Consider the following 21,147-nt stretch of genomic DNA (forward strand, 5'->3'; position numbering starts at 1 on the left):
ACTGCTAATTTGCTCTCACCATTTGTCTCACCGAGAAACATCCCCATGTTATTGTTAAATCCATACCATTACAAAGGCTAAGATAAATCATGTGGGCAGATGGATGGCTTAGAGTCATGCCAAACAACCTGCTGACATTCCCAGGCATGGCAGGAAGGCTCAAGAGGCACTGCTCAGAGAATCTTTCTCTCGTACAAACCAGAAGGTTCTCAGAACACAATGAGCTTGTCTGTTCCTCATGATGTTAATGAGAACCCTGAATTGAGAACCAGCCCCGTGGTCCCTTCCATTTGGTCAGATCTCTGTCTAGCATGATGAATAGTGTTGGTAACATTTCCTGACTAATGTTCCAGTGAGGGCTCTTCCCAGAAATCCAAACACTAAGTCCTCTGTCATCCTTCCAACTCCATTTCATCCCACAGTTGGGGTTTCTTTGCTGTAGACACAGTTTCTCTGAACACAAGAGATCAGAAACAGTGAGTGTAGTATGGAGATAAAATGGAGACTAAACATAAGAATATTTCCAAATGAGATCAAATAGGAAACCAGAAAAGTGATTTCAAATGAGAAAAAGATGAGAGTTTTTATTGTTTGAGTTCATTGGATGTGCTGGGTACATACTAAACATTTTACATCTATTGTCTCATTTAGTTCTCAAACTACCTGCCTTTGAAGTAAGTGCCGTTATTACTCCCGCTGTACAGCTATGGGAAGAGATTCAGAGAAGTCAAGTAATTCTCTCAAGGGTATATGGTTAGTAAGTGAGGAACGAGAGGCTCGAATCCGCATCTAGATGATGCCAAATGTTTGACTGCTAACAGTTTTCAGTATTGTTCTTATTAATTCCAGAATCAGTGACATTTCAGTAACGGTATAAGCAAATACAGGAATTTCTTAGATGCTTATATAATATTTATTAACCCGTAATGAAGTCCTAATAAAAGAGAACGTTCTTTTCAAAAGTTTTATTGAAAAAGGATCATTCACTGCAGAGCTTCACCCTCAAAGTCTTTTGCACATTTCTGTTTTTACAGTCTGTGGGCTCTAGGGCAGAGGGGCCCTAGAGGATGCAGTGAGGGAGACATCCTCACTGTGCTCTGCATCACTTTCCAGGCTCCCCTGAGTCTGGAGGAGGCCACTCTACATGAGCAAACTCAGATGATACCCCCAACCCCCTAACTCTTTTAAAGCTGCATTATGTAGAAAGCGGTACCATCACACATGGCCATGTCATGATCTAGGAGGAGATTGTGTTGCAAGGAATTTATTACCAAAGTAGAGTTCGAAGCCCCTGACAAAACATTTCTAAGTAAACTAGATCAACACAATTTGAAGATGACCATTCATTGAACACTTACTATGTGTCAGATGTGCTAAGAACTTTACAAACATCTCACTGCCTTCTCATTTAATCTCTAAGATGTACATTTTATTTACTTTCATTTGAAATATAAGAAAATTAGGCCTTGAAGAGGTTGAACAATTTGCCCCAGAGTCTTATAACCACAGGTGTCAGAGCCTGGACAGAAACCCACCTGTGTATCTGGAAATCTTGCACTCTTATCCCGGACACTACGTCTCCCTCACTGTATGCTCTGGTAGGTTTTCATGAATGGCATAGAAAAGGGACACTTTAGAAAAAAACCACAAACTGTATATGAGTATCCACGTGGGAATGTGTGGCCTATGTGAGAGTGATTTATTGTACGTGTCAAAATGATTTTTAAAAAATGACTAAAAAAAGCCTGTTTTTGAGGCAAAATGAGGGACTAAGAAATATAATTTGCCTTTGGTTCCATTATCTAATTCCTGGATATATTTGGAAAGCAATTCACTTCTGTGTCTTCGATTTAAAAATTAAGGAGAATATTTGACATCTGTCTTTCTTGTAGGATATTTTAAGAAAAACTAAGACGAAACAATCATAAATATTTCTCAGTTGATGGGTTAATCTGTCACTATCAAGTCATGTTAAAGAGTTTATACTTTAAGCATTAAATTGATGCTGAAGGTTTCCAAGGAGAAGCATAACGTGACCAAATTAACATTGAGGAGCGGGGGAGGGGGAAGGCATTGGCAGAAATAGGTAGAATGGATCGAAAGGGACAAAATTTCTTTAAGTTTGTGGAGGTTACAGCAAGTGCGTCAGAAGCACAGAGGCCGGGTGTGAGTTGAGTGGGGAAGATGACGGAAGTGTACGGGGAGAGAAGCAGCACCGGACCTGGGAGCCAGGGGGAGGATGCCGGGTAACCTCACGCTTTCTCAGTCAGAAACGTCAAAACGAAGCAATTATTTGAAATGTCAATCAGGGGACTTAGGATTTGATGGCAATGTGAGATGGGTGTGTAGCAATATTCCTCTTTGTAGCAAACATGTAATAGCTGATTTAGAAATTATTTTTTCCAAGTCCTTTCTAGTTCTATGAAAAAAATTCTGGGTACTGTTTTAGTTGATATCTGGACTGGGGAGCATCCCTTAAGGCCACGTGCTAAGCTATGGAGTGCGCTGGCTACCAAGAAGATGTGCATGAAAATCTTCTCAGATCATTGTTTCTCTTCCTCGTGGTAGAAATCAGATGAGGATTTGAAAGCTGGTTATAAAATGTGGTTACTGCGTGGCCCTGGCCAAGTTTCTTAAATTCACTGAGTCACGGTTTCTTCATTTGTGAATTTGGAATAATCATAATAATAACCTTAAAGAGATATTATGAGCTTTAAATGAGTACAATCCATGGACAATCAGTGTTCATATTTTACTATTTCATACATTTATGAATGTATAAATTTATTTATATATTTATTTGTAAATTATTTTATATTTATAAATATTTATATTTATATAATTTATATATAATTATATAATTATAATATTGTTATATATTGTTATATATAATTATATTATTATATAATAATTATATATATAATTTATATTTTTATTTATTTATAAATTTATTTATGTATGATATTTATGTATCATTTATTATGTATGAAATTTCATACATTTATGTATGTATGAGTGTCAGTTACTGTATGTTGAAGAATAAAATCTGCTGTGAAAGATTATGAAGGTCAAGGGAGACATAGCCCCATAAAGATATGCTTAGACTGCTTTTGCTATTCCCTAGATAATATTATTTATATCAAAAGATATAGGAAGACTAAGTTAATTAGCACCTAATTATTCACTTTTCTGGGTTGGATATTAGAAAGAAGTTTGAATCTCTTGAGTTAAAAGGACTTAGTTTGCTTTTGGCTTTTTAAGTTTATTTATTTATTTTTGAGAGAGACTGAGCACGGGAGGGGCAGGGAGAGAGGAACAGAGAATCCCAAGCAAGCAGGCTCTGTGCAGCCAGCACAGAGCTCGATGCAGGGCTTGAACCCATGAGTTGTGAGATCATGACCTGAGCAGAAACCAAGAGTTGGATGCTTAACCGACTGAGCCACCCAGGTGTCCCAAGTTAGAAGAACTTTCAAGGAAAAACAATTAACATGCATCAGTACCAAATCAGAGCTGTGACTAAAACATGAAATGAAGAGCAATGTTAAGAAAGAAGATCGTAAGATTCCGTAGAAATACTGATGCAACAATGTCCACGATCCCAGCACTCTCTCCGTCTAAAACGATCACTATTACCAATGGGGCACTTGGGTGGCCAGTCAGTTGAGTGTCCCTTCGGCTCAGGTCATGATCTTACTGTGCTCTGTGCTGACAGCTCAGAGCCTGGAGCCTGCTTTGGATTCTGTGTCTCTCTCTCTCTCTCTGTCCCTCCCCCATTCATGCTCTGTCTCTCTCAAAAATAAAAATAACCATTAAAAAATCTTTTAAGGGGCGCCTGGGTGGCGCAGTCGGTTAAGCGTCCGACTTCAGCCAGGTCACGATCTCGCGGTCCGTGAGTCCGAGCCCCGCGTCAGGCTCTGGGCTGATGGCTCAGAGCCTGGAGCCTGTTTCCGATTCTGTGTCTCCCTCTCTCTCTGCCCCTCCCCCGTTCATGCTCTGTCTCTCTCTGTCCCAAAAATAAATAAAAACGTGGATAAAAATTTAAAGTGGCCAACATAAAAAAATGCTTCAATGAGCAATTACAAAGAAGGCTGAAACAATTTAAAAAAAAAAAAAAATCTTTTAAAACTGTCACTATTACCAGAAAAGAACCTGATGCCTTTCCTGAGCCCTGTCTTTCTCTGCTGCTCAATCTTGCACCTTAGTTTTACCTCCAACATTTTAAAAAGCAACATTTACATATCAATCCATGACCTAAATCTAAATCCTGGGAGTGGTGCTGATAGACTATTCCTCTCTCACCCTGAATTCCATCACCTACTGAATATTATTCCATCAACAAGGACTGTGTTTTCTAGTATGTTTTGAATCCTTTCCTTCTTGGGGACTGCATTTGTTGAGACCCATATAATTTCATGTCCCAATAACTGGGGCAACATCCTAATTGGTCTGCCTGTTTCCCATCTTCTACTCCTCAAACCTATCTCCTCATGCTCTTAGAGTATATTCTAGAAAGCCATGTTACTTCCATACTAAAAATTCTTGAATGATTCCCATTATCTGTGGCAGTATTTCTTGAGCATGCTTGATCATAAAAACCATAAAACATTTACATTTTGTGTCCTGACCCTAGAATCTTCAGAGGGATTCATACCATCAGAGAAGTTTGGGAAATGTTGACATTAAATATTGTCAAATAATGTCTAAATTCACTTTGTAGGGTACACACGTTCTCCAATACCTCATTCCTACTTATGTCCCCAGTTTCCTCCTATTTCCTGTCTTGAACCTCCTCTCCCCATATGCTCCCATCCCACCATTGCCCACCATTTAGTTGGGTCACCTTCTCTCCTCTGTGCTCATGTAGTGTTCAGAGCATTCTTCTATCACTGCCCTTAGTCAGTTATAGTCAATTATCACTTGCCATGATTGACAGTAGTTCAAATCCCTGTTACTCATTGATAGCCTTGCTTTTTCACTCAGTGTTTCTAGATGCATCCAACAGAAACTGACCATGGTGAACTTACCCAAAAGGATAATTCACTGAAAGGCAGAGTAGCTCACAGAACTGACAGAAAAATGAATTAGGCTGCAGCAAACAGGCAAGAATCAAGAAAGGCTAGACAGCCAAGGTCACTCATAGGAACTATCTTCTTACCAACTCTGATAACTGCTGTTGACCACTTGGTGTTGCCAGAGTTGGATTCCTGATATGCCTGCTCTATTCACAGAAAATTTCGCAGCTGACCTTGTGTCTCAAGTCCCAATCAGAGGCATCTCTTTGACCTAAATCATATGTTCACATTATTTAAAAAAAAATTGGGGGTGCACCTGAGTGGTTCAGTCGGTTAAGCGTCCGACTTCAGCTCAGGTCATGATCTCCCAGTTCGTGGGTCCGAGCCCTATGTCGGGCTCTGCACTGACAGCTCAGAGCCTGGAGCCTACTTCAGATTCTGTGTCTCCCTCTCTCTCTGCCCCTCTCCCACTCACACTCTGTCTCTCTTTCTCTCAAAAATAAAATTTTTAGGGGCGCCTGGGTGGCGCAGTCGGTTAAGCGTCCGACTTCAGCCAGGTCACGATCTCGCGGTCCGTGAGTTTGAGCCCCGCGTCGGGCTCTGGGCTGATGGCTCAGAGCCTGGAGCCTGTTTCTGATTCTGTGTCTCCCTCTCTCTCTGCCCCTTCCCCCGTTCATGCTCTGTCTCTCTCTGTCCCAAAAATAAATAAACGTTGAAAAAAAAAATTAAAAAAAAAATAAATAAAATTTTTAAACAAATTTTAAAAAATTAAAAAAAAAATTTTAACGTTTATTCATTTTTGAGAGACAGAGAGAGACAGAGTGAGTAGGGGAGGAGCAGAGAGAGAGGGGAACACAGAATCTGAAGCAGGCTCCAGGCTCTGAGCTGTCAGCGCAGAGCCCGACACAGGGCTCGGGCCCACAAACTGTGAGATCATGACCTGAGCTGAAGTCAGATGCTTAACCCACTGAGCCACCCAGGTGCCCCAGGACGTGTTCACATTCTAACTGACTTGTTCTTAAAGTGTGATTCCTAACTGGCAGCATCGATATTTCCTGAAAACTTGTTAGAAATGTAAATTCTCAACCCCTCAGGAGGTGGGGTCCAGCAATCTATGTTTTAAAAAGCCTTCTATGTAAGCCTGTGTACCTCTGCTAAGGTTTGATAGCATATATGCAATCACTACAACAGGGCAGGAGGAAACAGTGTTTGGCCTCTTCACGTCCAGAGTGGGACCAATGCCCACATGCTGGGGATTACCAAAAGAGAGGAAGGATGTTCAGATGTTGAACAGAGAAGAAACAAAAGAGAGGAAGGATGTTCACATGTTGAACAGAGAAGAAACAAAAGAGAAAGGATGTTCAGATGTCGAATAGCAAAGAAACAAAACTAATAAAAAGAAGTGTGTACCTACAGTATATTTTTTATAACCCCTCAATTTCAGGAAGAGTATGAATTTGCCTAAATACTAGAACAATCCAAACTCAATGATACCAGGCCCTGTGTCACTGCATTCCACATTTTATTACCTCTCCTGTCAACAGTAAATACCTAAGGTCCATTTCAATTCCATTGGCATGAACATGCTCTCACATCTTAAAATCAGATGTGAAAGTAATTTTCATTATTGGGCTGCTTTAATATCACCTATTGATTGATGCTTTGTCTACAACTCAGATGAATAAAGGGTGCTGCTTCTCCTGACAGTTGTTTCTGCAGAGTTTATAGTGTTAGCCATGAGAATGTTTGATTTTGATTTAGCTGACATCTCAAAACACCCATTGGGCCTATTTGGCTTTATCAACCTCCAAAAGAAATATTATTTTCACAACTCTGTTTACTTTGGTGCATAATAAAGCATCATTCCAGTTGAAAATAGTAATCTTATTACTTGTTTTGTTATTAAAAATATTTATCAAATGCAATAAATATTAGGGAATAGTTACTGAGTACTTGCCACGTTGCCACATGCTTGGCACCATTTTGAGTTCTTTATATGTACTAAGTTGTTTTTTGGCACAACCCCAGCAGTTCAGTACTAATGTTATCCCCATTTTCATATAAGGCAAATGAGAAAGAGTAGGATTAAGCAATTTTGACAAAGTGAGGCAGCTAGTAGGTAGGTGGTAGAGCTGGGATTTTATTCTAGGCAGTGGCTTTGCACTAGACATCCTAACCAGAATGTGACCAACCATCCCAGTGTTGCCAGGACTGAGAGGCTTCCCAGGATACAGGACTTTCAGTGTTAAAACTGGGATAGTCCCAGGCTATTCTTACACACCAAGATGATTGGTCACACTGTAATTCCCATGCTGTTCTACAAAAGAAATTTGTCTTCCTTCCCCTTCAAGGGCATTATAATATATCAAGCTGATGGCTGATACCCATAGGTCCAAACAGTGGACCAATGTGGCTGGACAGGGGCATGAGGGTCTCCGGTGTCTCTATTCCACTTTCATCATTCCAGAGTGTCCATCACTTAAGGTCATCACTTAACATCTCCTTTTAGGAGACAAAGCCCACTCTGAAAAGCTTTGCTGTTCTGGAGATACCCCTGGACTTCCCCAAATATTCCAGTACAAACTAGGGCAAGAGATTCCAAGAATTTGATTCAGTACAAACTGCTCCAGTGTTTTTCTTCAGAAGTACATGAAACTCTTAACAAAAATGTCACTGGTGAGTTTCGAGTTAGGAGTTATAATGGGATAACAGAACAAGGAACTGAAGAGAAGGAGAGCAAGGAAAGAAAGCTAGAACAAAAAGATTTAGTGGTGCGTTAAGTTACTCAGCAGTTTAATACTGAAGAAGAGAGCACACACGGTGTTCCTCAAACACAGACCTCATTTTACAGCTGCACAGAGGGGAATGTGCCAGGGGATTGGAAGTACCCATCTGCAGAACAAGGTGGTGTCAATAATTCTCACCTCTAAGCCTTAGGAAGGAACAACCTTCAACCTCTTAATGTGAAACTGTGAGAAGTTTCTTCTTGATTGTGATCCTTCTATTAACTGAGCTACCTAAATACCGAACTTTATTTTTTTTTTGTTTTAAAAAAAGAAATATTTAATTTTCTATAAAAATCCTTGAGTTGCCCTGAGTGTAAAAGTTAACCTGTGTTTCACAAATACTTGGGGGTTTTTTGTTGTTCTTTTTTTTCTCCAAATTTTTATTTAAATTCTAGTTAGTGAACATACAGTGCAATATTGGTTTCGGGAGCATAATTCAGTGATTCATCACTTACATACAACACCCAGTGCTCATCATAACAGGTGCCCTCCCAATACCCATCACCCATCTAACCCATCCCCCACCCATCTTCCTCTATCAACCCTCATTTTGTTCTCTATATTTAAGAGTCTTTCATGGTTTGTTTCCCCTGTCTTCCCCCCTCCCCATATGTTCATCTGTTTTGTTTTTAAAATTCCACATATGAGTGAAATCAAATGGTATTTGTCTTTCTCTGATTGACTTATTTTGCTTAGCATAATACACTCTAGTTCCATCCACATTGTTGTAAATGGCAAAGTTCCATTCTTTTTGATGGCTGAGTAATATTCCATTATATATATACATATGTGTGTATATATATTTAAGTATATATACACACACACACACATATACACCACACCTTCTTTATCCATTCATCAGTTGATGGACATTTGGGCTCTCTCCATAGCTTGGCTGTCGTTGATAATGCTGCTATAAACATTAGGGTGCATGTCCCTTTGAACCTGTTAAATAGTGTAATTTAAAATAGAGGCTCCTTGACTAATCTTTTCTGTCCCCTCTCTCATCTCCATAGACAATCCCTTTAACTATTTACCTGTTTCCTGTAGTAGTTAATTCTCTAAAGGCTATTATCTCTAAATAACCTTATGCAGCCAATTCTAGATTTTTCAATTTTTATGCTATCTATTGACTTCCTACTCTGTTGAGACATGTCTGTTTGTTTGTTGGTTAATATGAAGAAAATGTAGGACCTCAGAGGTCCCTGGATAACACCTTGAGAACCACTGTGGTTGATCTTTGATAATTTCTCCTTTTCAATTTTACTATTCTCTCTTTAAGGAATTTCATTAGTTATCTGTTGGAGGTCATATATTGATATTCCATAACTAAATATTCCCCCTCTATTTTATCATTCTTAATCTTTTTACAATGCTTTCTAGAACATTTTTTCAATTTGAATTTCAACTGATCCATAGATTTTTGTGCATGTGGGAAAAATTTTCAAACAGGTCTTTCTTGTTTCCAGATAATTATTAGCATACTATTTCTTCTCTTTTTCTTTTTCTTTATTTTTTAATATGAAATTTATTGTCAAATTGGTTTCCATACAACACCCAGTGCTCATCCCAACAGGTGCCCTCCTTGATGCCCATCACCCCCTTTCCACTCCCTGCCACCCACCATCAACCCTCAGTTTATTCTCAGTTTTTAAGAGTCTCTTATGCTTTGGCTCCCTCCCTAACTTTTTTTTTTCCTTCCCCTACCCCATGGTCTTCTGTTAAGTTTCTCAGGATCCACATAAGAGTGAAAACATATGGTATCTGTCTTTCTCTGTATGACTTATTTCACTTAGCATAACACTCTCCAGTTCCATCCACGTTGCTACAAAAGGACATATTTCATTCTTTCTCATTGCCAAGTAGTATCCCATTGTATATATAAACCACAATTTCCTTATCCATTCATCAGTTGGTGGACATTTAGGCTCTTTCCATAATTTGGCTATTGTTGAAAGTGCCGCTATAAACATTGGGGCACAAGTGCCCCTATGCATCAGCACTCCTGTATCCCTTGGGTAAATTCCTAGCAGTGCTATTGCTGGGTCATAGGGTAGATCTATTTTTAATTTTTTGAGGAACTCCACACTGTTTTCCAGAGCAGCTGCACCAATTTGCATTCCCACCAACAGTGCAAGAGGGTTCCCGTTTCTCCACATCCTCTCCAGCATCTGTAATCTTCTGATTAGTTCATTTCAGCCACTCTGATGGGCATCAGGTGGTATCTGAGTGTGGTTTTGATTTGTATTTCCCTGATGAGGAGCGACATTGAGCATCTTTTCATGTGCCTGTTGGCCATCTGGATGTCTTCTTTAGAGAAGTGTCTATTCATGTTTTCTTCCCATTTCTTCACTGGATTATTTGCTTTTCAGGTGTGGAGTTTGGTGAGTTCTTTAGAGATTTTGGATACTAGCCCTTTGTCTGATATGCCATTTGCAAATATCTTTTCCCATTTTGTCGGTTGCCTGTTAGTTTTGTTGTTTCCTTTGCAGTGCAGAAGATTTTTTATCTTCATGAGGTCCCAATAGTACATTTTTGCTTTTAATTCCCTTGCCTTTGGAGATGTGTCGAGTAAGAAATTGCTGCAGCTGAGGTCAAAGAGGTTTTTCCTTGCTTTCTCCTTTGGGGTTTTGATGGTTTCCTGTCTCACATTCAGGTCCTTTATTCATTTGAGTTTATTTTTGTGAATGGTGTAAGAAAGTGGTCTAGTTTCATCCTTTTGCCTGTTGCTGTACAGTTCTCCCAGCACCATTTGTTAATGAGACTGTCTTTTTTCCATTGGATATTCTTTCCTGCTTTGTCAAAGATTAGTTGGCCATACTTTTGTGGGTCCAATTCTGGAGTCTCTATTCTATTCCATTGGTCTATGTGTCTGTTTTTGTGCCAATACCATGCTGTCTTGATGATTATAGCTTTGTAGTAGAGGCTAAAGTCTGGGATTGTGATGCCTCCCGCTTTGGTCTTCTTCAATATTACTTTGGCTATTCGGGGTCTTTTGTGGTTGTATACAAATTTTAGGATTGCTTGTTCTAGCTTCGAGAAGAATGCTGGTGCAATTTGATTGGGATTGCATTGAATGTGTAGAGAGCTTTGGGTAATATTGACATTTTAACAATATTTATTCTTCCAATCCACGAGCATGGAATGTTTTTCCATTTCTTTATATCTTCTTCAATTTCCTTCATAAGCTTTCTATAGTTTTCAGCATACAGATCTTTTACATCTTTGGTTAGGTTTATTCCTAGGTATTTTATGATTTCTGGTGCAATTGTGAATGGGGTCAGTTTCTTTATTTGTCTTTCTGTTGCTTCATTATTAGCGTATAAGAATGCAACTGATTTCTGTACATTGATTTTGTATCCTGCAACTTTGCTGAATTCATGTATCAGTTCTAGCAGACTTTTGGTGGAGTCTACCGGGTTTTCCATGCATAATATCATGTCATCTGCAAAAAGTGAAAGCTTGACTTCATCTTTGCCAATTTGATGCCTTTGGTTTCCTTTTGTTGTCTGATTGCTGATGCTAGAACTTCCAACACTATGTTAAAACAGTGGTGAGAGTGGACATCCCTGTTGTGTTCCTGATCTCAGGGGGAAAGCTCTCAGTTTTTCCCCATTAAGGATGATATTAGCTGTGGGCTTTTCATAAATTGGCTTTTATGATGTTTAAGTATGTTCCGTCTATTCCGATTTTCTCGAGGTTTTTTATTAAGAAAACATGCTGAATTTTGTCAAATGCTTTTTCTGCATTGATTGACAGGATCATATGGTTCTTATCTTTTTCTTTTATTAATGTGATGTATCACATTGATTGATTTGTGAATGTTGAACCAGCCCTAAAGCCCAGGAATGAATCCCACTTGATCATGGTGGGATCAATAATTCTTTTTGATCAATAATTCTTTTTATATGTTGTTGAATTCTATTTGATAGAATCTTGTTGAGAATTTTTGTATCCATATTCATCAGGGATATTGGCCTGTAGTTCTCTTTTTTTTTTGCCGGGTCTCTGGCTTGGGAATCAAAGTAATGCTGGCTTCATAGAATGAGTCTGAATGTTTTCTTTCCCTTTCTATTTTTTGGAACAGCTTGAGAAGGATAGGTATTATCTCTGCTTTAAATGTGTAGTAGAATTCTCCAGGGAAGCCATCTGGTCCTGGACTCTTATTTGTTTGGAGATTTTTGAGAACTGATTCAATTTCTTCACTGGTTATGGGTCTGTTCAACTTTTCTATTTCTTCCTATTTGAGTTTTGGGAGTGGGTGGATGCTTAGGAATTTGTCCATTTCTTCCAGGTTTTCCAATTTGTTGGCATATAATTTTTCATAGTATTCCCTGATAATTGCTTGTATTTCTGAGGATTGGTTGCAATAATTCCATTTTCATTCATGATTTTATCTATTTGGGTCCTCTCCCTTTTCTTTTTGAGAAGCCTGGCTAGAGGTTTATCAATTTTGTTTATTTTTTCAAAAAACCAACTCTTGGTTTCATTGATCTGCTCTACATTTTTTTTTACATTCTATATTGTTTATTCCTGCTCTGATCTTTATTATTTCCCTTCTTCTGCTGGGTTTGGGGTGTCTTTGCTGTTCTGCTTCTATTTCCTTTAGGTGTGCTGTTAGATTTTGTATTTGGGGTTTTTCTTGTTTCTTGACATAGGTCTGGATTGCAATGTATTTTCCTCTCAGGACTGCCTTTGCTGCATCCCAAAGCATTTGGATTGTTGTATTTTCATTTTCATTTTTTTCCATATATTTTTAAATTTCTTCTCTAATTGCCTGGTTGACCCATTCATTCAAAGAGTAGGGTGCTCTTTAACCTCATGTTTTTGGAGGTTTTCTAGACTTTTTCCTGTGGTTGATTTCAAGTTTCATAGCATCGTGGTCTGAAAGTGTGCTTGGTATGATCTCAATTCTTTTATACTTATGAAGGGCTGTTTTGTGACCCAGTATGTGATCTATCTTGGAGAATGTTCCATGTGCACTTGAGAATAAAGTATATTCTGTTGCTTTGGGATACAGAGTTCTAAATATATCTGTCAAGTCCATCTGGTCCAGTGTATCATTCAGGGCCCTTATTTCTTTATTGATCCTGTGTCTAGATGATCTATCCATTGTTGTAAGTGGGGTATTAAAGTCCCCTGAAATTGCCACATTCTTATCAATAAGGTTGCTTATGTTTGTGATTGTTTTATTTATTTGGGGGTTCCCATATTCAGCGAATAGACATTTATAATTGTTAGCTCTTCCTGATGGATAGACCCTGTAATTATTATATAATTCCCTTCTTCATCTCTTGTTATAGCCTTTAATTTAAATTTTTTTTTTTTTTAACATTTATTTATTTTTGGGACAGAGAGAGACAGAGCATGAACGGGGGAGGGACAGAGAGAGAGGGAGACACAGAATCGGAAACAGGCTCCAGGCTCCGAGCCATCAGCCCAGAGCCCGACGCGGGGCTCGAACTCACGGACCGCGAGATCGTGACCTGGCTGAAGTCGGACGCTTAACCGACTGCGCCACCCAGGCGCCCCAGCCTTTAATTTAAAGTCTAGGTTGTCTGATATAAGTATGGCTACTCCAGCTTTATTTTGAGTTCCAGTAGCATGCTAAATAGCTCTCCATCCCCTCACTGTCAAGCTGAAGGTGTCCTCAGGTCTAAAATGAGTCTCTTGTAGACAGCAAATAGATGGGTCTTGTTTTTTTAAATCCATTCTGATACCCTATGTCTTTTGGTTGGAGCATTTAGTCCATTTACATTCAGTGCTATTATTGAAAGATATGGGTTTAGAGTTGTGATGTCTGTAGGTTTCATGCTTGTAGTGATGTCTCTGGTACTTTGTGGTCCTTGCAACATTTCACTCACAGAATCCCCCTTAGGATCTCTTGTAGGGCTGGTTTAGTCGTGATGAATTCCTTCAGTTTTTCTTTGTTTGGGAAAACCTTTATCTCTCCTTCTATTCTGAATGACAGACTTGCTGGATAAAGAATTCTCAGCTGCATATTTTTTCTGCTCATCACATTGAAGATTTCCTGCCATTCCTTTCTGGCCTGCCAAGTTTCAGTAGATAGGTCTGCTACTATTCTTATATGTCTACCTTTGTCAGTTAAAGCCTGTTTATCCCAAGCTGCTTTCAGAATTTTCTCTTTATCCTCGTATTTTGCCAGTTTCACTATGATATGTCATGTAGAAGATCGATTCAAGTTACGTCTGAAGGGAGTTCTCTGTGCCTCTTGGATTTCAATGCCTTTTTCTTTCCCCAGGTCAGTGAAGTTCTCAGCTATGATTTGTTCAAGTACACCTTCAGCCCCTTTCTCTCTCTCTTCCTCTTCTGGAATTCCTATTATACGGATATTGTTCCATTTAATTGCATCACTTAGTTCTCTAATTCTCCCCTCATACTCCTGGATTTTTTTTTAGCTTTTTCTCAGCTTCCTCTTTTTCCATAATTTTATCTTCTAATTCACCTATTCTTGCCTCTACCTCTTCAATCCGTGATTTGGCCACCTCCATTTAATTTTGCACCTCATTTATAGCATTATTTAGCTCCTCATGACTATTTCTTAGTCCCTTGATCTCTGTAGCAATAGATTCTCTGCTGTCCTCTATGCTTTTTTCAAGCCCAGCGCTTAATTTTATAACTATTTTTCTAAATTCTTGTTCCATTATATTGCTTAAATCATTTTTGATCAATTCGTTAGCTGTTGCTACTTCCTGGAGTTTCTTTTGAGGAGAATTCTTCCGTTTCGCCATTTTGGATAGTCCCTGGAGTGGTGCAGAACTGCAGGGCACTTCCCCTGTGCTGTCTTGAATAACTTGCATTGGTGGGTGGGGCCACAGTCAGACCCGATGTCTGTCCCCAGCCCACCACTGGCACCACAGTCAGACTGGTGTGTACCTTATCTTCCCCTCTCCCAGGGGCAGGACTCACTGTGGAGTGGTGTGGCCCCTGTCCGGGCTACCTGCACACTGACAGGCTTGTGGTGCTGCTTCGATGGGATCTGGCCAAAGGCTTATTAGCCAGGGTGGATCCACAAGGTGCACAGGGGCGGGAGGGGCAGGCTTAGCTCCCTTTGCTGAAGGTGGTCCCCTGCAGGAGGGGCCCTGCAGCACCAGGAGGGAGGCAGACCTGTCAGAGGGATGGATCCACAGAAGCACAGCATTGAGGGTTTTTGCGGGGCAAGCAAGTTCAGTGACAGGAACCGTTCCCTTTGGAATTTCAGTTGGGGGATGGGAGAGGAAGATGGCGATGGCCAGCACCTTTGTTCCCCGTCAAGCTGAGCTCTGTCCTCCAGGGTTCAACAAATCTCCCTCCCGGTGGTCTCTCGCCCTCCCGCTCTCCAAGCAGAGCTGTTGACTTATAACATTCCAGATGTTAAGTCCTGCTGGCTGTCAGAACTCACTCCATCTGTCCCCTCCACTTTTGCAAGCCAGACTTGGGGGCTCTGCCTTGCCGGGTGGGCTGGCTGCCCCTTCACCGCCCGGCTCCCTCCCGCCAGTCTGTGTAGCGCATGCCGCCTCTCTGCCCTTCCTACCCTCTTCCGTGGGCCTCTTGTCTAGGCTTGGCTCCAGAGAGTCCATTCTGCTAGTCTTCTGGCAGTTTTCTGGGTTATTTAGGCAGATGTGGGTGGAATCTAAGCGATCAGCAGGACACGGTGAGCCCAGCCTCCTCCTACGCCGCCATCTTCCCAGGTCTCTAATTGCTCTGCCCCTTTCTTTATTTTTAATGGATGAAAATTTCTGGTGAAATGTTCTAAGGATACCATTGAGAATTTTTAAAAAATTATTTTCTAGTCCTTGTATTATTTCTATTATTTTCTATTTGTGTATTTGTATTTACACAACTCTGTTTACTTTGGTGTACAATAAAACATCTTTCCAATTGAAAATAGTAATATTATTACTGGTTTTGTTATTAAAATACTTACCAAATGCAATAAATATTAGGAAATATTTATTGAGTGCTTGCCACATTGATGACATTCAATAGTCATCTGTTTTTTTCGACTGAGGCAACAGAAAGCTGATTGGGAGTCCTGGATATGTGGGTGGGACTTGTCAATTATCAGACATTTGTCCAGTCATCTCACCACAGACACTTAAATGCCTGAATGGGGTGGGCTTTATTTGGAGGGCATTGTTATCTTTATAGAAGAGTGCTACACTCCTGGCCTGGAGAGGAAGTAATGTACGTGGGAAGTCCAAACCCTGAGACAGTCCAGAGATCTGTGGGGATGGTCAGCAACATTTCTGGCTGTATTTTGATTATATGCTACCTAGTGGTATCTCTCTCCTCCTTCAGTCAGTTCCTATTCCTCCACTTGCTTCCTATTTTCTTGAAATTTCTCTACATCCCATGTTGGCAGGTATTCTTACTCCATCATTTTTACTGTAAATGCATGTTCTCAGACTGACATCTATAAGCAGAACAATGCTCTCTTTTACTTTTTTATTTACAATTGCTGTGATAATACTTTGCATTTACTTGTCTTCAAAACACCTTCCCATTTGTTATTTTACTTTATCCCTATAATGCTCTCCAGAAGAAAGTGCAAACCATAGCTATTTTCATATCTAATCTCTGGATGATAAAATAAAATGAAAGAAAAGTATCTTTTTTTTCAATTTGAGACATTATTTTATCAAGCTCTCTTTTTTAACATATTTATTCTTTATTTTGATTCCAGTATAATTAACATACAGTGTTACATTAGTTCAAGGTGTACAATATAGTGATTCAATAATTCTATACATTGTTCAGTGCTCATCTCGATAAGCGCACTCTTATTCCCCATCATGTGCTTCACCCATTCCCCCACTCACTTCCCTATGGTGTTTGTTTGTTCTCTATATTTAAGGGTCTGTTTTTAGGTTTGTCTTTTTTTTTCTTTGTTTTGTTTCTTAAATTCCACATATGAGTGAAATCATATAGTAGTTTTCTTTCTCTGACTTATTTCACTTGATAGTATACCCTCTAGATCCATCCATGTTGGATATGGCAAGATTTCATTCTTTTTATGGTTGAGTAATATTCTGTGTGTGTGTGTGTGTGTGTGTGTGTGTGTGTGTACATATCACATCTTCCTTATTCACTCATCTATTGATGGACACTTGGGGTGCTTCCATAATTTGGCTATTGTAAATAATGTTTAAATAAACATAGAGGTACATATATCCTTTCAAATTGTTGTTTTTGTATTCTTCGAGTAAATACCCAGTAGTGCAATGTACTGGATCATAGGGTAATTCTATTTTTAATTTTTTGAGCAACCTCCATGCCATTTTCCACAGTGGCTGCACCAGTTTGCATTCCCACCAACAGTGCCCCAGAGTTCTTTTTTCTCTACATCATCACCAACACTTATTGTTTCTTGCGTTTTAGATTTTGGCCATTCTCACAGGTGTGAGGTGATGTCTCATTGTAGTCTTGATTTGCATTTTCCTGATGATGAATGATGTTGAGCACCTTTTCATGTGTCTATTGACCATCTGGATGTCTTCCTTAGAGAAATGTCTGTTCATGTCTTCTGCCCATTTTTAAATTTGATTAGTTGGTTTGGGGGTATGGAGTTATAGAAGTCCTTTATATATTTTGGATACTAACCCTTTATCAGATATGTCATTTGCAAATACCTTCTCCCATTTGGTAGGTTGGCTTTTTTGTTTTGTTGTTTCCTTTGCCATGCAGAAGCTTTTTATTTTGATGTAGTCCCAACAGTTTATTTTTGGTTTTGTTTCTCTTGCCTCATGGGACATATCTAGAAAAATGTCCTTTAGCTGATGTGAGAAACATTACTTCCTGTCCTCTCTTCTAGGATTTTTATGGTTTCAGGTCTAACATTTAGGACTTTAATCCATTTTGGTTTATTTTTGGGTATGGTTTAAGAAAGTGGTCCAGTTTCATTCTTGTTCATGTAACTGTCCAGTTTTCACAACAGCATTTGTAAGAGACCATCTTTTTTCCATTGCATATTCTTGTCTCTTTTGTCAAAATTCAATTGACCATATAAGAGTGGGTTTATTTCTGGGTTCTCTCTTCTGTTCCACTGATCTATGTGTCTATTTTTGTGCCAGTACTGTTTTGATTACTACAGCTTTGTAGTATATTTTGAAATCTGGATACTTCTAGTTTTGTTCTTCTTTTTCAAGACTGCTGTAGCAATTTGGGGTCTTTTGTGTTTCCGCACAAATTTTTGGATTATTTGTCCTAGTTCTGTACAAAAAAAAAAGCTATTGGTATTTTGATAGGGATTCCATTGAATTTGCAGATTGCTTTGGGTAGAATCGACATTTTAACAGTATTTGTTCTTCCAATCCATGAGCATGGAACATCTTCCGTTTATTTGTGTCATCTGCAGTTTCTTTCATCAACATTTATAGTTTCAAAGGACAAGCCTTTCACATCCCTGGTTAAATTTATTCCTGGGTATTTTATTATTTTTGGTAAAATTGCAAATAGGACTTTTTTTTTAATTTATCTTTCTGCTACTTCATTAGTATATAAAAATGCAATGGATTTCTGTATATTGATTTTATATCCTGTGACCTGATTTATTGAATTTAGTAATAAATAAATTCATTTATTTATTTTTTTGGTGGAGTTTTTAGGGTTTTCTGTACACAGTATCATGGTGCCTTCTTCCTTACCAATTTCAAAAGATCATCCTGAATTAGCTCAAAATGAAACAATCATTTAATTTGCTCATAAATCTTCAATTTCAGCAGAACTTAGTAAAGGCAACTCATCTCTTCTCCATGCAGTGTTAGCTGGGACAGCTCAACTAAAGCTCAAGGGTCTTGTTCCAAGTTGGTGTACTCACATGACTGGCAAGTTGGTACTAGCTATTGGTTCCTGTCCAGTGGGGGACTTGTGCTTCCTCATAGCATGGTGGTTGGGTTTCAGAGAAAGAGACGGGTAGTGCAAGCTACCAAACCATCACAACATATAGGCTGGAGTCTCTTGGTCAGAAAGTTACAGACATTGGACTCAAGGGAAAGTGCACCTGTTCATGGGAGGAGTGCTGGATAATTCTGGGGACATGTTTTGAAACCACAAGTGTGGTGATGTTTGAATTAGCATTTTTCTTATTATGAGTGCAGCTGAACATCTTTTTACAAATCTAAAGGTTATATTCAGCATATATATATATATATATATATATATATATATATATATATATATGCTGAAATGTCTGTACATACCCTCTGCCTATTTTCTTCATGTTTGTTTAGCATTTTCTTATTTTTTTCAAGGATATTTTTATATAAGAGAAGGGTGAGCCTTTCCTTTGTAATATGAATTATAAGCAATATTTCCTAGTTTTTATTTGTTCATAATATTTTTGCCTCGTGCAGAAGTTATTTTTTTAATGTGGTTGAATTTTACACTCTTTTGTTTTATGGCTTAAGGATTTGAGTCTATAATTAGAAAGGACTTTCCTTCTTTATAGGAGTTTACTCAAGGTTTTATATATTATTTTTATTGTTTTATTTTTTGCTTTTAAACACTGACTCATTTGGAGTAATTTACCTTGATATATGCATGAGGTATGTTTATTTTTCAAAATGAACTAGAGAATTACCCTGTCTTACCCTTTCATTAAAAAAATACCTAAAAAACTAAAGACAACAAAAGAAAGCAGTTGGCATTTTTATTTGGATCATGGTAAAGAAACGACACTGGTGATAAAAATGTCTATCAAAGAACATGGTATATTTTCTCAGGTATTCATGTATTATTTTGGGCCTTCAGGAGTATTTAAAATGTTTTCACATACAGCTTTTTCATATTGCTTTTTAATTGTTCTTATTTATTTTTAATTTTATTTATTTGAGAGAGAGAGAGAGAGAAAGCACACAAGCAGGGGCGAAAAGGGAGAGAGAGAAAGAATCTTAAGCAGGCATCATGCTCAGTGTGCATCCTGACAGAGGGCTGGATCCCATGAACCAGGAATCATGACCTGAGCTGAAATGAAGAGTTGGACGCTCAACGAGCCACCCAGGGGCTCCTAATTTCTCTTATTTATTATTTTTATTGCATTGCAGTGGAATCTGTTTTTTTATCTCCTCTTGTAGTGTACCTAAAGCTCTGATTTATCATTATTTTGTGCCCCACTATGTCACTAAATTTTCTTTTGTTTGAAGTAATTTTACAGTTTAATTATATTGCAATATTTAAGTATGAAATAATATTTTCAGTTATGATAATCTCAACTCCTTTTAATATCGAACCTCTAATTTCTTTTTATTTTCTTAAAAGCTTAATCGTTCCTATTTTAGCCCAATGTTACACCTTAATGTGACAGTGGGCATTATTTAATTTTTCCTGGTGCCAATGGAATGCTTCTTGAGTTTTCCCACAAAATATGATACTAACTCCGTGCTTTTTTCCAGGATTAATCATGATGATCATATGCGATTTCTCCCTGGAACTATCAAATGATGACTTAATGGTTTATAATATTGAATGTTATACTTGCTTCATAAAATGCACTTAGGGACCTCCTCTTTTTCCTATGATCTGAAACAATTTAAATAACATTGGAATTCTATGTCCTCTAAAGGTTTTATAGAATTCTCTGGGAAAACATTTGAAAGAACGAAAGAAACTTGTGTACGTTTTCCATTTCTTCTTTGGAATATCTATCTGCTTAGATATATTTTTTTAATCTTTTGGATGAATTTTGGTAAATTATGTTTTTCAAAATATATTTTATCCAGGTTTTCAAAGTTATTTGCATAAAAACTTTAATGATTCTTTTTATTTCTTCTTATACTGTGGCTGTATCTTAATATTTGTGGTCTGAGGATTTTATAAGCTCATTTCCATGACCTGAAAGGTTAAAGTATTTCTATTTCTAGTTTTTGAAAAAAAAATTTTTCCATTAAAATACTATTCTCCTGGGCTTTATTTAATTCTTCTCACAACATTCTGCATGAAAGATTTATCCAGATAATAATTCTATCCTCTTATGAATATTAAAGTCTACTTTAACTGGGTTTAAATGAAATTCTTTCCTAGAAGGGCATCTTGGTGATTATGTACTGAGTATTTTAACTGTTCAAATAAGGTCACAAGCTCTTCATAATCCTTCTTGAGAGTGCATAAGACATAGCTCATGCTATAAACAATACTTTAAGAAATTTTAAAGGATTTGATTTAACCTGAAGGAATACCAATAGAGTCCATTAAACATTTCATGAAACTTGAGATTTCATATTAATAACTTAGATTTGTAATTCCCAGTGTTTAGCTCATATACTTCAATAAACATATTCTTTTTTTTCCCACTAGACTTATATTTCTTAAGTTTGTTTATTTATTTATTTATTTATTTATTTATTTATTTA

General features: G+C 38.1%; 1 long non-coding RNA gene across 1 annotated transcript in view; it reads right to left on the reverse strand.

The window, feature by feature from the left end:
• LOC147572019 (uncharacterized) overlaps positions 1–21,147 on the reverse strand; it is a 270,675-nt gene that overhangs the window by 197,744 nt on the left and 51,784 nt on the right. The window lies entirely within an intron of this gene.

This window comes from Puma concolor, chromosome F2, assembly GCF_028749965.1.
Source record: "Puma concolor isolate L17-30 chromosome F2, mPumCon1.1.hap2, whole genome shotgun sequence".
Lineage (NCBI taxonomy): Eukaryota > Metazoa > Chordata > Mammalia > Carnivora > Felidae > Puma > Puma concolor.